This window comes from Callithrix jacchus, chromosome 14 (assembly GCF_049354715.1).
Source record: "Callithrix jacchus isolate 240 chromosome 14, calJac240_pri, whole genome shotgun sequence".
NCBI lineage: Eukaryota > Metazoa > Chordata > Mammalia > Primates > Cebidae > Callithrix > Callithrix jacchus.
The window spans coordinates 18,770,509-18,785,435 of NC_133515.1; the positions used below are offsets into that span (position 1 = coordinate 18,770,509).

At 43.5% G+C, this 14,927-nt stretch overlaps 1 pseudogene across 1 annotated transcript; it reads left to right on the forward strand.

The window, feature by feature from the left end:
• The first annotated feature begins 5,983 nt into the window (after positions 1-5,983).
• Positions 5,984-13,611, forward strand: LOC128929523 (augurin-like; annotated as a pseudogene). Its single transcript, XR_013526033.1, has 4 exons — positions 5,984-5,999; positions 7,413-7,460; positions 9,476-9,633; positions 13,187-13,611. The product of XR_013526033.1 is annotated as an augurin-like (transcript).
• Positions 13,612-14,927: the final 1,316 nt, after the last annotated feature.

Here is a 14,927-nt window from a genome sequence, read left to right on the forward strand (position 1 = left end):
ACAGAGATCTACATATTGTTACATTCTTAAAAAAAAGTATTACTCCATGAGAAGGGGTAATGATCTGAGGGGGGCTTATCTCTGGCACCATTTGGTCTTAATTATGAATGGGGAAAGCAAGGCAGGTTGCAGCTACGTGACACGTGACTCAGGCTGCACAGCCACATTTCTCTCATGGCTCAGGATAATTTAAAATTCCAACAGCTTAAGTTTGAATTCTTTCAAGTTTTTATTTAATTTCACAGGCTTAACGGTTATTTGCATGCTCATTTTCAGTTCTGAAGATGGAAAATTCTTAAATATTCACACTTATCAACCTCTACTTGAAACATCATAGGAATTGGAAATGTATGCACATTTATCTTCATACCCACATGGATGGTGGTGTATTGGGGCACTGGATGTGAAGAGGAGTATTCATTTTCTTGGAGTTGTCAGTTAATAAACAATTACCTGTTTGTATCTGCTACAGTAAAATACTACATGTAGTAGCCTTTACAGCCATTCCACTGAGTTATATCAAGTTCAAAAGATGACGCCAGCCAACCTATACCCACAAAGTGCTCAGGTAGGTGTTTCTTAGAAGATGAAGGTGCAGTTTTCTGCACACCACCTGGGGGCAGCAGTGCTACCTGTATTTTACAACTGCTGGAACAGAAACTAAATAAAACGTGGAAAATCAGTATCCAGCTATTGTTTCATCAAAACTGTGTGGTCTGCATAAGAGCATAAAAATTATAATGCATTGCGACTTGCCGGATAATAACAGTTCCAGAGTTGAAATGTCTGAAATTGATGGGCGTGTAAGAAATAAATAAGTCTTAAAATTTCATATATCTCAGCAAACATGTTATTTAAAATAAATGTCATAGGAATCCAGTTGAAAATATTAGTAAACTATATATGTGTCATTTTGTGCAGATCACAAATATCTGCCGTGAGCAATGCCTTCAGTCCCTCTCCTGAACTGGATCTGGTGCTGCCCTGAGAGGCCACTTGTGCTTCTGCCTGCTGAGGGGTGGGTGTCTTTTGCTCACACCCATCCCATCCTGGGCTTAGGGATAATCCTGTTTGTTTCTTGCCTTCACTTTCAAATCTTTATACTCCTTCTCCTGCCCTCCTCATGTCCCCCATAATCCCTGCCTAAAGAAAAAGCTTTGTGGCCCATGCTGTAGACTGTGGCACCAACCCCGACCTTTAGAGGTTGCCTCTGAGGCCACTGGCCTCATTCCCTGAAGATCTCAGCACCTGGCCACTTAGCAGTCTGTCTCCCCAGCACTGCTTCTGCTGTAATTCATTAGGGGTGCATATTCCCATGGATAGTCCCTCCAATGCCTGGCCCTTCAGCGGCTCCCTCCTCTCCTCCAGGCTCCTGCTGTCCACAGGATTCCAGGAGCCACTTTCCATCACATCATAGACAGCATCATGATCATAACTGTGACCCTTGGTAATCTCTGTCAAGCATCCCACCCACGACCCCACCTCCTATTTTCTGGCCATGTGCCTCTACCTCAACAAAAGTTTGATCCCCCGGGACCTACACCTCCCTGATGCTGGATTTGCAACCATCCCTCCCTTCCTCCTTATCCTTGATTTCCTCCACACCAGCTTGGATTCCAGAGCCCACCATTAATCCTTCCCCTCCATGTGCATTCAGTGCTTTTGCCCATTCTCCCACAGTCATATTAGCCAGGAAAAACCCCAAACCCCATTAAACCCAACTCTGCCAGTCCCTCACTACATCCTTGCACCTGAATGTACTGGAGAAAAACTCCTGCCTGGTCTACTGGCCACCCTTGAATTTAGTTCACTCAATTGCTTAGTTTCTGTATTTTGCTCATTCAGAACAGGTATGAAAACTGAACTCCAGGTGAGAAGAGGCAGGGGACATTCAATAGGAGCCCTGGGGTGGAGCCCCAGGATTGCTAGAACAGCAAGGGAGGCGGCGAGGTCTGTCCAGGCGGGGAAGAGTACTGTTCTACATCAGAACCACCAGCGAAGCTAGTCAGTTATTTCCCACTGTATAGCTTACCTGCCCCCAACTCTTTGTTCTTGGCATTTTAAGAAGCACATCTGGGCCAGGCACGGTGTCTCGCCCCTGTAATCCCAGCACTTTGGGAAGCTGAGGCAGGCAGATCACTGAGGTTGGGAGTTCAAGACCAGCCTGATCAACATGCGGAAACCCCCGTCTCTACTAAAAATTCAAAATTAGCCAGGCGTGGTGGCACATGCCTGTAATCTCAGCTACTTAGAAGGCTGGGGCAGGAACCCGGGAGGTGGAAGTCACAGTGAGCTGAGATGGTGCTATTGCATTGCAGCCTGGGCAACAAGAGTGAAACTCTGTCTCAAAAAAAATGGAGAAGAAGAAGCACATCTGAATAAGTCAAGTGAGCACTGGCTGGTATTTTATTTAGTTTTTATCAATAACTCAGTGATAGAAGTCAGTTAAAACATCATCACTGACCTGGGATGTGAAAGTTCTTATGCAAAGAAAATCTTGATGTAGAATCCCAAAGGTGACTCTTTATGCTACCTACAAACTATTTTTTTTTTTTTTTGAGATAGGGTCTTACTCTATTGCCCATGCGGGAGTACAATTATGCTGTCATAGCTCACTGCCACCTAGCCTTGATCTCTCAGGCTCAAGCAATCCTCCCACCGCAACCTCTTAAGTAGCTGGAACTATAGGTGTGTGCCACCATGCCCGACTTTTTTTTTTTTTTTTTGCTCCTAATTTTTAGTAGAAATGGGTTTCACTATGTAGCCAAGGTTGGTCTTGAACTCCTGCGCTCAAGTGATCCTTCTGCCTTAGCTTCCCAAAGTCCTGGGATCATAGGCTTGAACCACCATACCCTTTCTCACAAATATTTAATAAAGAAAATGAATGTGGCCCCTACCTGATCAATTTATTAATATTTAGCACCCCCAAAGGAGCACCTTGCAGTTCTGAATTTGCTGGGAGAGCTAATACTAGGTGACTGGATTGGATAAATTCAGGAGTGATTATTACTGCAGCCTAGAATGAAGAGCCGATGATACTGGGTGAAAAATCCATAATACAGAAAAAAAAAAATCACAGCCATTCTATTGTTCCTTTTGTTCAAACGAATTTAGTGTAGTGTCCAATTATATGTACTGATACGTAGTTCAGTGGGTAGTAACTGGCACAGTAGCAACATTCATAATTCATAATTTGGGACTTATTTGCGCTTTTCAGTCTACAGCTAAGGTTTGGTGACGTTCTCGTTTCTGGAGTAATCGTGACATACAGTTGCTGCAAGAAATTGCAGCCTCATTGCAAATGCCTAAACTCAATGTCTATTGCAACATCAGACCACATTTCGTTCATTAATTGTTAAGCACTTTTACAGAAGGCAAACAGATGGAGGGGCCATACCTAATTCTGTATGCACTACCCTGTGAGCTGTTAGAGACTGACAAATGTTAAGACATTAATGAATGCTATTATTAGTGCCAAGGAACGTATCTGTCTGCCTTGGCAAATATTTTCATAGGTTTCTTCATTGAACTTAAGTTTGGAAGGGAAGTAGAATGTTCAACAGTAGTCCCACCTCCGTGTAACTAGAAAATCCCCTCTACAGTAGCCTAGTCAAGTGCTCACCACCTTTGTTTACTCTCAGACACCTCCAACAACTCTTAATCCAACACCCCCCATCCCCCAGGGCCATTTGTCCTATCTTGGGTGGCTGTCCATCTGGATGTTGGAAATTTTACTCATGCCCTAACCCATGGCCCAGCAGTCACTCAAAGCCATTGTTCTCCTCCCACAAGCTTCTTTTTTCCCCTCCCTCCCTTCCTCCCTTCTTCCTTCCTTTCTCTTTCTTTCTTCCTTTCTCTTTCTTTCCTTCTTTCTTTCTCTCTCTCTCTTTCTTTCTTTTTCTCTTCTTCCTTTCTTTCTTTCTCTCACTCTGTCACCCAGGATGGAATACAGTAATGGTATCTTGGAATACAGTAATGGTATCACTGTAACTTCTGCCTCCTGGGTTCAAGCAATTCTACTGCCTCAGCCTCCTGAGTAGCTGGGAGTACAGGAATGTGCTATAACATCAGCTAATTTTTTGCATTTTTAGTAGAGTCAGGGTTTCACAAAGTTGGCCAGGCTGGTCTCGAACTCCTGACCTCAGGCGATCCACCCTCCTCGGCCTCCGAAAGTGCTGGGATTATAGGCTTGAGTCACCACATCCAGCCCCAGAAGTTTTATTTCTCTAAGTTAAACACCTAAATTCCTTTAATTTCTTCTCATATAACACATGTTTGGGCCCTAGTCCTCCATGGACACTCCTTTGACCACTACTCCAGATTTTCTGTGATCTTCTTCAAGTCAGATGATGTGAACTGAACTAAATAGTAGAGAAGAGGTCCGCTCAGAGCCGTGGTGGTACAGAGACAGGACAGTTACTTCCTTTATTTTTTTTATTGCATTTTAGGTTTTGGGGTACATGTGAAAAACATGCAAGATAGTTGCATAGGTACACATGTGGCAGTGTGATTTGCTGCCTTCCTCCCCTTCACATATATCTGGCATTTCTCCCCATGCTATCTCTCCCCAACTTCCCACCCCGCACTGTCCCTCCCCTATTCCCTGCAACAGACCGCAGTGTGTAGTGCTCCCCTCCCTGTGTCCATCTGTTCTCATTGTTCAACACCCACCTATGAGTGAGAACATGTGGTATTTCATTTTCTGTTACTGTATCAGTTTGCTGAGAATGATGGTCTCCAGGTTCATCTATGTCCCTACAAAGGACATGAACTCATCATTTCTAATTGCTGCATAATATTCCATCGTGTATATGTGCCACATTTTCCCTCTCCAGTCTATGATCAATGGGCATTTGGGTTGGTTCCAGGTCTTTGCTATTGTAAACAGTGCTGCAATGAACATTTGTGTGCATATGTCCTTATAGTAGAATGATTTATAATCCTCTGGATATATACCCAGTCATGGGATTGCTGGGTCAAATGGAATTTCAAGAGATTGAGACCATCCTGGTCAACATGGTGAAACCCCGTCTCTACTAAAAACACAAAAAATTAGCTGGGCATGGTGGCGCATGCCCATAATCCCAGCTACTCAGGAGGCTGAGACAGGAGAATTGCCTGAACCCAGGAGGCGGAGGTTGTGGTGAGCCGAGATCACGCCATTGCACTCCAGCCTGGGTAACGAGAGCGAAACTCCATCTCAAAAAAAAAATAAAAATAAAAATGGAATTTCTATTTCTAGGTTCTTGAGGAATCGCCACACTGTCTTCCACAATGGTTGAACAAATTTACACTCCCACCAGCAGTGTAAAAGTGTTCCTATTTCTCCACATCCTCTCCAGCATCTGTTGTCTCCAGATTTTTTAATGGTCGCCATTCTAACTGACGTGAGATAGTATCTCAATGTAGTTTTGATTTGCATCTCTCTAATGACCAGTGATGATGAGCATTTTTTCATGTGTTAGTTGGCCTCATGTATGTCTTCTTTTGTACTTTCTTTTTTTTAAGTATCCTTTACTAAACAGCCTAAGATTGCAATTGCTTTTTAAACAACGACGTCTCTGTAGACTGACCTGAGCACAGGAAACAAAAACCCACGGGCTGCTGTGCACTACACTGATACCTTAGCTCGCCACCCAACAGACTCCCAGCTCTCCAAGGGAAGGTGTGAAGGCAACCACCACCTCTTTTTCCTGGCCCTTCAGGGTGTCCCTGGAGATCTTACGAAGCCATTTCCATGCCATTAAACCTAGAAAAATTGGGTGGCCATGTAATTATCATCCAAGCTGAAACACTCTTGAGAGCAAAATTAATTTACAAGGACAGCGGTATGTACTGGGGCTCTCCCTGTACAGCTAGAAAGTGTTTCCACCATATCCGTGAATTACAAGGGAGGCACTTAGCAGGAAATAGACTTAGTAAGTTCTAGCAGGTTCCCTGTCCCATCCCAGAGGACAGGCCAGCAGGCTCCCTGGATGGCCCAATGACTCTGCAGGCAGGTAGGTAGCACCTTAATCCAGATGCTACAGGAGGCTAGTAGGTTAGGTGGCTGCTTATGGACCATGGATTTGCTGAGCAACTTGGCTCAGAGGTCTTCAAATTCAAAATCTGTAAACAGTGGGTATGCTAATAAAATACATCCCTACATAGGGCAGCCAGTTTGTAATTCTCAGCTGTGGATATTTTTTTCTCCCCAACTCCATAGTAAGTTCTTCATGCAGAGGCTCTCTTTTAAAACATTTATTTCTTTTCTCCCAGCTTTATTGATGTAATTCACAAACAAAGTGGGGTTTTTTAATTTAATTGGGGTCACAGATACTTTTGAGAGTGTGGCAAAAGCTATGGTTCCTATTCCCAGAAAATTGTGCCTTTGCAGATGCAAACACAATTTTTCACACCTTTCTAGACCCCCTTTTAGTCTGTCCATGGAATGAGAGGCTAAGAACCCTGCTGAGAAAGTGGTCACCATTACCTCCAATCTGGGGCCAGACTCCAGTTCCTTACACCTGAAGATACTCTACTCACTACTTACAAAGTCAGCATGTCTGCATGCAACAGTTAAGGGTCAGAGGCTTCTATAGGTCTGCAAGCCAGTTTACTGGGTGGAGGGGTGTGTTCTATTAGGGAAGACAAGGTATTTTCTATTAAAAATGATTGAGCTGATCAGAAATACTTTTGAAATCAAATACAAATAACAGCAAGTGGTACAAATCATGCTTGGTTTTAGGGTGATGGGCAAGCTACAAAACTGGGCTGCACTTTTAGAGAGCGAAAGCAAGTTCTCCAGTATGTGGGAGCCCGACTCCCATTTCTGCCTGCCTCTGTCTTCACATGGGTGACCTCTCTGGATCCTCTCTTCTTATAAGAACACTAATCACTGGATTTCTGTTCATCTAAATCCCATATAACATCTTGAGACTCTCTCAGTGATGAGTCAGGCTGTTAAAAAAATTTTTTTAAAGAAAAATTTTAAGATCCTTAACAGATTATATATGAAAAGACCTCATTTCCAAATAAGCTTACATTCAGGGGTTTCTCGTGGTTAGGAATTTCGGGAGGACACTATTCAATGTATTACACCATGAAGCGAAAGTTTGCAGAAAGATGCACATGACAGATGGTTGCCCCTCATAGCAAGACACAGGGCTAAAAGAACAGCATCACTCTGACTAGCTCAAATCATAATGCCCTTGGTCAGCTGTGGTCATTATCACCAATATTAGCCATGGGCCGCCTGAATTGTTTGTCCTGCTGGCCAGGGAATACTACAAGCATTAAATACTGTGATATCACCAAGTTGCCAAATCAGGGTAGGGGCCTGCAGTTCTTTTTTTCCCACTCTGATTTCTGCATTTGATAAATTGAAGGGTACAGTGTAACTCTGATATGGATTTCAATTTTCATTCCTTTAGGTGGCATAAGTGGAAATAAACTCAAGCTGATGCTTCAAAAACAAGAAGGTAAATATTCCCCAAATGGATAAGGGATGCATTCTTAACTGGATGGAAATGAAATGGCAATATGGAATGTGCTCACTGGAGTCTTGTATTTGGAAAATCAAAAGTGTTTACTCCATAGAAGGTCAGCAAATATGAAGGGCTTATTCTGTGGATATGTGGTGTGGTCTTTTATTAGATAAATATTAGTGCCAGTAAATGTCTGAAGGATATTTTTCTCAAAGCTGTCAGTGTGGACTCAAAAATAAAAGAAACAGTGGTACAGTGTTAATTGCATGCTATTTATTTTAGAACCATGAAGCACGTTAGAGACTATCTTTGGAACACATAAGCCTCAGTTGGTGGGGCAGGCATGGAACCGCATTGTTATGGTAGTCCCTGTATCCAATGAGCTCTTGGGGAAAGGTTTCAAACAGGAAAGCCTTCTTGTTATTAGCCTCTGTTTTGAAAAGTGTATTTAAGATAAATGTGACAGCAGCAAAATGCCATAGAAATTGAAGAGTCTAGGGGTCACAACACACAGGTTCTGGACCTGCTGTAATCAGATCAGGTGGATCAATTGGGGGGTCTTGTGAATGTCATTTTCCCTCTCCCAGCTTTCATTTCCATCTGTAAAATTGAGAATCCTTTAGAAATGAAAAAGTGTTACCACATTTCTGATGCGACCATTTAGTCACTTATTCTTTCCTTCCTAGTTTACGGGGATTCTAACAGGCTGAACTTCCTCCCTGAAGTGGGGTCCTAGTCATTCTTCCCATATTCCCCACTTGCTGCTCAGGGACCCCCCCCCTCCAGCAGATGGCTCGAGAATAGGCGGACCCTCTTGAGGGCAAGGAGTTTCTTGGAGATGGTCCCAGCATCTTTACCTGGGTTTCCAGCCACCCATGAAACCCTGGTCCATCCCCAATCTCTGAGGCAGCTGAGATGGTCCCCCCCTGTGCTGTGGGGTTGCAGGAGCCTCTCCTCACGGATGCCAGGGATGAACAATGCCCTCACAGAGCCAGCTTGCCATAGGTGAGCAAGCTGCTGAGACAGTCACAACCCCTACATGTGCATCCTGCAGCCTTTACTCAGTTCAGACCAAGAAACACATATTGAGCACCTACTGTGTACAAAACAGTGTAACAGTCCCTGAAGGGATTGTAGAAAACAAATGAACAAACAAAAAAACCTGCTCCTAATTATCCATATGACCAGCAAACACATCGGGCCTGCATTTCCATAATCCTGTACATTTTTTCCTAATGTCATCAAGGGGAACTGTCCATCTGCTTTTATAGATGAAGGGACAGAGGCTCAAAATGTAACAGCAGGGGCAGAACACCTAATGAATAGTGGCTTCCTCAAGCACACCTGCAGAAGTGGTTCTGTTTCAACAATTGAGACTGTGATAGAAAAACATTAGCAGCATCAGTGTGACGGTGAGGGTCAGTACCCTGCATCAATGGTCAGACTGTGAGGCTCAGAGAGGCAATGGCTTAAGGGGACTTTGTGTCCCAGCAGCCTGGTAAGAGAATCAGCTCTACTGTTGGGCAGGGGCTGGTCCCTGCTCACCTGGGCTCATCATTCCGGTTCCTTTTCTTACATAATCTCCTGAGCCAAGCACAACCCTCTGGTGTTTGCATATGCAATGGACATGTCAGTATACCCGTGTGGCACTAGATATCCGGTCGGTTTCCTGAATCGGAGCCTGAGGGGTGGGTCACTTGCCCCTGGGAGAGGCATGGGTCCCGGGCGCTAGAGGGCTGCAGGGGATGAGCTGAATTTCATTTCTACCCTGAGGACCTAGGGGCTGAAATTTAGTTCATGCCCCTTTATAGGGCTGTAGCAATTAGAATTTACATGAAGCGTGGTGACTGATGCTCCCAGGCTGTGTCACATTGTCACATGCAAGTAAGAATGAAATTGAGAGTCAAAACCATGGTGGTGTGGAATGGGATATATAACAGGATTCACTTCGAGTGAGGAAGGTACTAATCATTCTTCGTGTTTTGGGGATGGGGAATTGATGATTTCAGCACCTGTTCCAACTAAGACTAATGTGGCCATTGATGAGAACAAAGCCAAAGGATTTCTCGGCAGCCTGAACCGCCAGAAGCGGCAGCTGTGGGACCGGACTCGGCCCTAGGTGCAGCAGTGGTACCAGCAGTTTCTCTACATGGGCTTTGATGAAGCGGTGGGTGTTGCCTCTGTCTGCAGGCCTGGCTTCCACAGGGCAGAGTGGCAGGGAGGAGGCCTGGCTCAGGGAAATAGGAAGCAAAAATTCAGCTTTGCTGTTCATTCCTAAAATAAGAGCCCCATCAGATGTGGAGTGCTGTCAGGCACAGGATCACATTACCTATGGTGTAAGGGTGACGGCTGGAAGTTTCCACCAGGGCACGTTCAGGAGGCAGAACCCAGGGAGGGCAGTCATGGACCAAAATGGCTGGGATGTAGATTCACTGGGAATCTGACTCCTGGGAACCCTTTTAACTTGGCGGAACAGTTTTGTCTGGGTATTCTTAAAATAACTCACAATACCCCAAAACCTTTTCATTTTTACCTTGAAGACTGTCAGAAACAACAAGCATGACAGACCTATGATGATAAGAAAAAGAGATGAAAAAGGACTTGTAAAGAGAAGATGGGTCTTTGTAGATGTTTTGGGCAAATTTTGACAATGCGCTTATAGGAAAAGATGGTTTACAGTTCATGCACCTAGATGGCATTAGTGGATGTATTTATTGAATGAAGTACAAAGGGTTTATAATCTCAGGTTCCCAGCTGGGGTGCATGCACAGGTGAGATGGCAGCCCATGGAAGTCACAGATGTGGCCATGTGGGCATCCATCCACAGTGACTGAGGAGGCTGAGCTCTTTGTGTGAGACGTAGAGGGAGGACACAAGGCCTGTGCAGCCCCACCAGGGAGCAAATAAGCTTTTCATGGGCAGCACCTCCAACTGGGCAGTTGGAAGTGTTTTACAAAACGGGCACATGATTCATTTAGACGGTGTGTACACAATACTGCAGGAGGTGAAGAAAAAACTAAGCCAGGCATGATTCTAAGTATTCAGAGGTATGAACTTACTTCACATTCACAACAACCCAAAAGGCAGGTGCTGTTATTTGCATCTCTGTGGAGTTTGCCCTTTACTTAGAACACATTCTTTCCAGTGAGGTTCCTGTGGCAAGGGTGGAATCATGTTTAACCGTCTCTGAGTATTTGCAAATTGCACATTCCTGTGAGTCACATGTAAGAGCAACAGTTTCCTAGAATCTTCAACAATATCTGGTGTTCTCATTGAAAATTAAAAATATATGTTTACTTATTTTAAAAATGAAAATGCTATATCCTCTTTTAGTAATTTGCATTTCTTTGATGACCATGATTAAAATGGGCATTAAGAGTTTAACATGCAGTGCCGGGCACAATGCTCATGCCTGTAATCCTATCACTTTGGGAGGCCAAAGCAAGCAGATCACCTGAGGTCAGGAGTTTGAGACTAGCCTGCTCAGCAGAGTGAAACCCCATATCTACTAAAAATACAAAAAATTGGCCGGATGTGGTGGCTCATGCCTGTAGTCTCTGCGACTCAGGGGGATTACACAGAAGAATCGCTTGAATTCAGGAGGTGGAGGTTACTGTGAGCTGAGATCGCGCTACTGCACTCCAGCCTGGATGATGGAGTGAGACTCCATCTCAAAAAAAAAAAAAAAAAACAGAGTTTAGCATGCAGCAACTGCTCAAATAATCTCTGTGACAAAACCAGAATAAAGATTCGGATCCAATAAGGTTACAATAAATCAACAGGCACTAAAAAGACTACAGTGAATACATCCAAGTGTCACTAGTGGTGGTTTCTGGCAAAGGAACATGATCTTCTTTTTCTATGCTCTTCTCTTACATACTGATTTTAAAATCTGAGTTTACATTATTTCTGTATTCATCAAACATTTTTTAAATTTTTTGAAAATACATATTTAAGCTAAAACCCTAAATTTATAAAATGAGAGGCTGGGCATGGTGGCTCACACCTGTAATCCTAGCATTTTGGGAGGCCAAGGTGGGTGGATCACCTGAAGTCAGGAGTTAGAGACCAGCCTAGCCAACATGGTGAAACCCTGTCTCTACTAAAAACACAAAAAAACATTAGCCAGGCATGGTAGCAGATGGCTATAACCCCAGCTATTTGGGAGGCTGAGGCAGGAGAATCGCTTGGACCTGGGAGGGGGCAAAGGTTGCAGTGAGCTGAAATTGCACCACTTCTCCAGCCTTAGTGAAAGAGTAAAACTCCCTCTTAAAAAAAATAAAATAAAATGAGAAAACCCAAGAAGCAAGAATGTTTCACCATGCCCAAAAATGTTGTATAATGGGAGAGGCAAAACTAGAGATGGAGCCAAAGAAGTCAGTGTCCTCCTTCCCAAGGCAGAGGCTGAGGTGTGCTCAGATGATTCAGACTCCAGGTGTAGAGAATGGCAGTGAGACACTGGAATCATGCTCTTTAGTCCAGCACTAGTTGGCCCACAAGCCACCAAGAGTGGATGACCACTGAGCCCCAGAAACCACAATCACAGGCTAGGCTGTGGATTTCAGCCTCACAAAATTCTCATATATTAATTAATGTTCACTGGCAGTCTTGTTAAAATAAAAACAGGTTGCTGAGACCCAGACATCAGAAAGTTTCACGCAGGAGGCACGGAGCGGCTGGTGCCTGACAACCTGCATGTGTGATTTGGATGTAGAGGGTGCATGGTCCACACATGGAGAAAAACTCCCCTGTACCCCAAACTGCATGACCCGTTCACTCAGCCCATCTATCTTCTCCCTGCCTTTTTGTTCTCACACGAAATCTCTTGCCACATCTTGAGCATCAACATATGTGAGTCCTAGTCTAAATTAATCTTGCACTTTCACCACCACCAAAGAAAATTTAGCTTCTCCTAAAAAAATATATATATGAATAGCAAAGATCAGTTGCCCAAACCAAAAACCTGAGCATCACTCTACACTTCTTACTCGGCTTTAGCTTCCCCATCCCTTTTATTAGCTGCAACTGTCTCTTTTCGTATCTGTCTCTCAGGAACAGTAGGCTTTTTGCAGGCAGAGACCCTGTTTTTGGCAGCCCCCAGTGCCCAGCCCAGGGCTGGTCCTGACACACGGTGCTCATCTCATAGTATTTGTGGAATGAATAAGTACATCTGTGTGCACTCAAACCAACAATATAGGTATTAAGAGTGACCATCAAATACACCCCCAGTTCTCTGCCCTAGCACTATCATAGGCTAGTGCAGTCATTGATCTAACTTGGGCAACATTTATTAAGCATCTACTACATGCAATATAAAGAACCAGGCACAGGAATGGGTAGGAAGATAAAACAGTATTTGCCACAGTGGGATGTGGCCTGAGGGTCAGGCCAAGTTGTTACTGTTTTTGGGCAGTTGTCCATTTGATTTACCAAGAAAGAAAAAAAATATTTAGTCTGGAGAATATTTAGCAAATATTTTACAAAACGTTGCAAAGGTATGAGCCTGCACTCCTTTGGGAAAAGATAGCTTTTATCAGAGTGAATACTGCTGGCTGTGTTGGCCACTGAGCACAACAATATGGTAATGGGGAGTTATTCTTACTAAGGGTTGTTAATTATTGAAGAAAACCCATCATGGAGTAAAACATAGGTAAGATTAGGTCTTAGGGGACTGTGTGTGCTTAAATCCATTCTCTATCATTCTCTCTCTTTTTCTCTAGAAATTTGAAGATGACATCACCTATTGGCTTAACAGAGATCGAAATGGACATGAGTACTATGGTGATTACCACCAACGTCACTATGAGGAAGACTTTGCAATTGGTCCCTGGAGCCCCTACAGTTTCAGGCATGGAGCCAGCGTCAACTATGAAGACTACTAACCATGACCTGCCACACGCTGTACAAGAAACCAGTAGTGATTCTCTTCATGTATCTCCAAAGGCCTTACACTGCTTGGTTTCTAGTTTGTTCTATTTCAGCAGATCTTTTCTACCTACTTTGTGTGATCAGAAAAGAAGAGTTAAAATGACACATGTAAATGCCTTCTGATATTTCATGGGACTGCCTAACAATGTATCTCATTTAAAAATAGAAATAAAGCATTTTGTTAAAAAGAAAAGTCTCAGAATTCATTTGGGTGCAAATTAAGCTGATGACATTTCTCATTCCCTTGATGTTATGAAGTTGCATTTGAGAGGCATCTCTCTGTTATCACCCTGAGATTCTTCACTGCCACCCAGATAGACCACAGGCCTGGTGAGAGGTCTTAGTTTGTTAAAATGCAGCCTATGTGAAATGCAAGACATACAATCAGCAAGAGAGGCTAGTTGAAAATGATTTGTGGTTACAGAACATGGTTTGGAGGATTCCAGTCATTCGACAGAGAACCTTTCTGGTTCTGAGCTAGAGCTGGACCTGTTTAACATTACCATCCGGGAAATGAAGGGCAATAGAAAAAAACCCTGAAATTTGGTTGATTTCAGAGCCACAGTTATCTAAAAAATAAACAATAAAATCTTGTTCCAGGAATTCAAGCATATTTAAGGATATTCTTTGCATTGTAAACAACCTGAGTGAATGAAAGAAAAGGTGGCATTTGGGTGAGAAGAGGGAGAAGAGGAAGTGGGGGGGTGAGGGGGCGGCTAAGTGAAGGATCTGAGCCTTTGCTGATAGGAGGGGGTCTGGCCTCAGCCTATGCAGAATTGCAGGGAATAAGATGGGGGAGGAGATAAACAGCATGAGAGGGGCCACTCAGAATGGGTCTTAGACTTTTGTGTGTCACAGACTCCTTCCACAGTCTGATGAACGCTTCATGCTCTTTTCCTCAGAAAAATTACACACAATTTTGCAGATAGCCTCTGAAACACTCTCCCATTCACAAACCCTGTGTGATCAATAATCCCGAGCCCAGTAGGAAGCACTGCCTTGAGAGCAGCAGTGTTTACAGACAATCATAAACAAAGGCCATTCTTTTTTTACTTGAGGATCCAAACAAATTACAATTGTAGTAAAATATATATATAAGTTACCATTTTAAGCATTTTTAGGTGTACAGTTCAGTGGCTAAGCATATTCACATCGTTGTGCAACAATCACCAGCATCCATCTCTGGAACTTTTTTATCTTCCGAAACTGATATTGTATCTTTTAAACACTAACTGCTCATTCCTACCCCCAACTCCTAGCAACCCCCATTCTACTATCTGTCTCTCTAGGAGAGACACTGAATGTCCACTCTAGGACTTCATATAAGTAGTGTAATACAGTATTTGTCTTTTTGTGTCTGGCTTATTTCACTTAGCATAATGACCTCAAGGTTCATCCATGTTGTAGCATGTGTCAGAATTTCCTTCCCATTTAAGGCAGAATAATATTCAATTTTATGGATTGACCACTTTTGCTTGTCCATTCAACCACCAATGGATACCTGGGCTGCTTCTTGGCTACTGTGAATAGTGC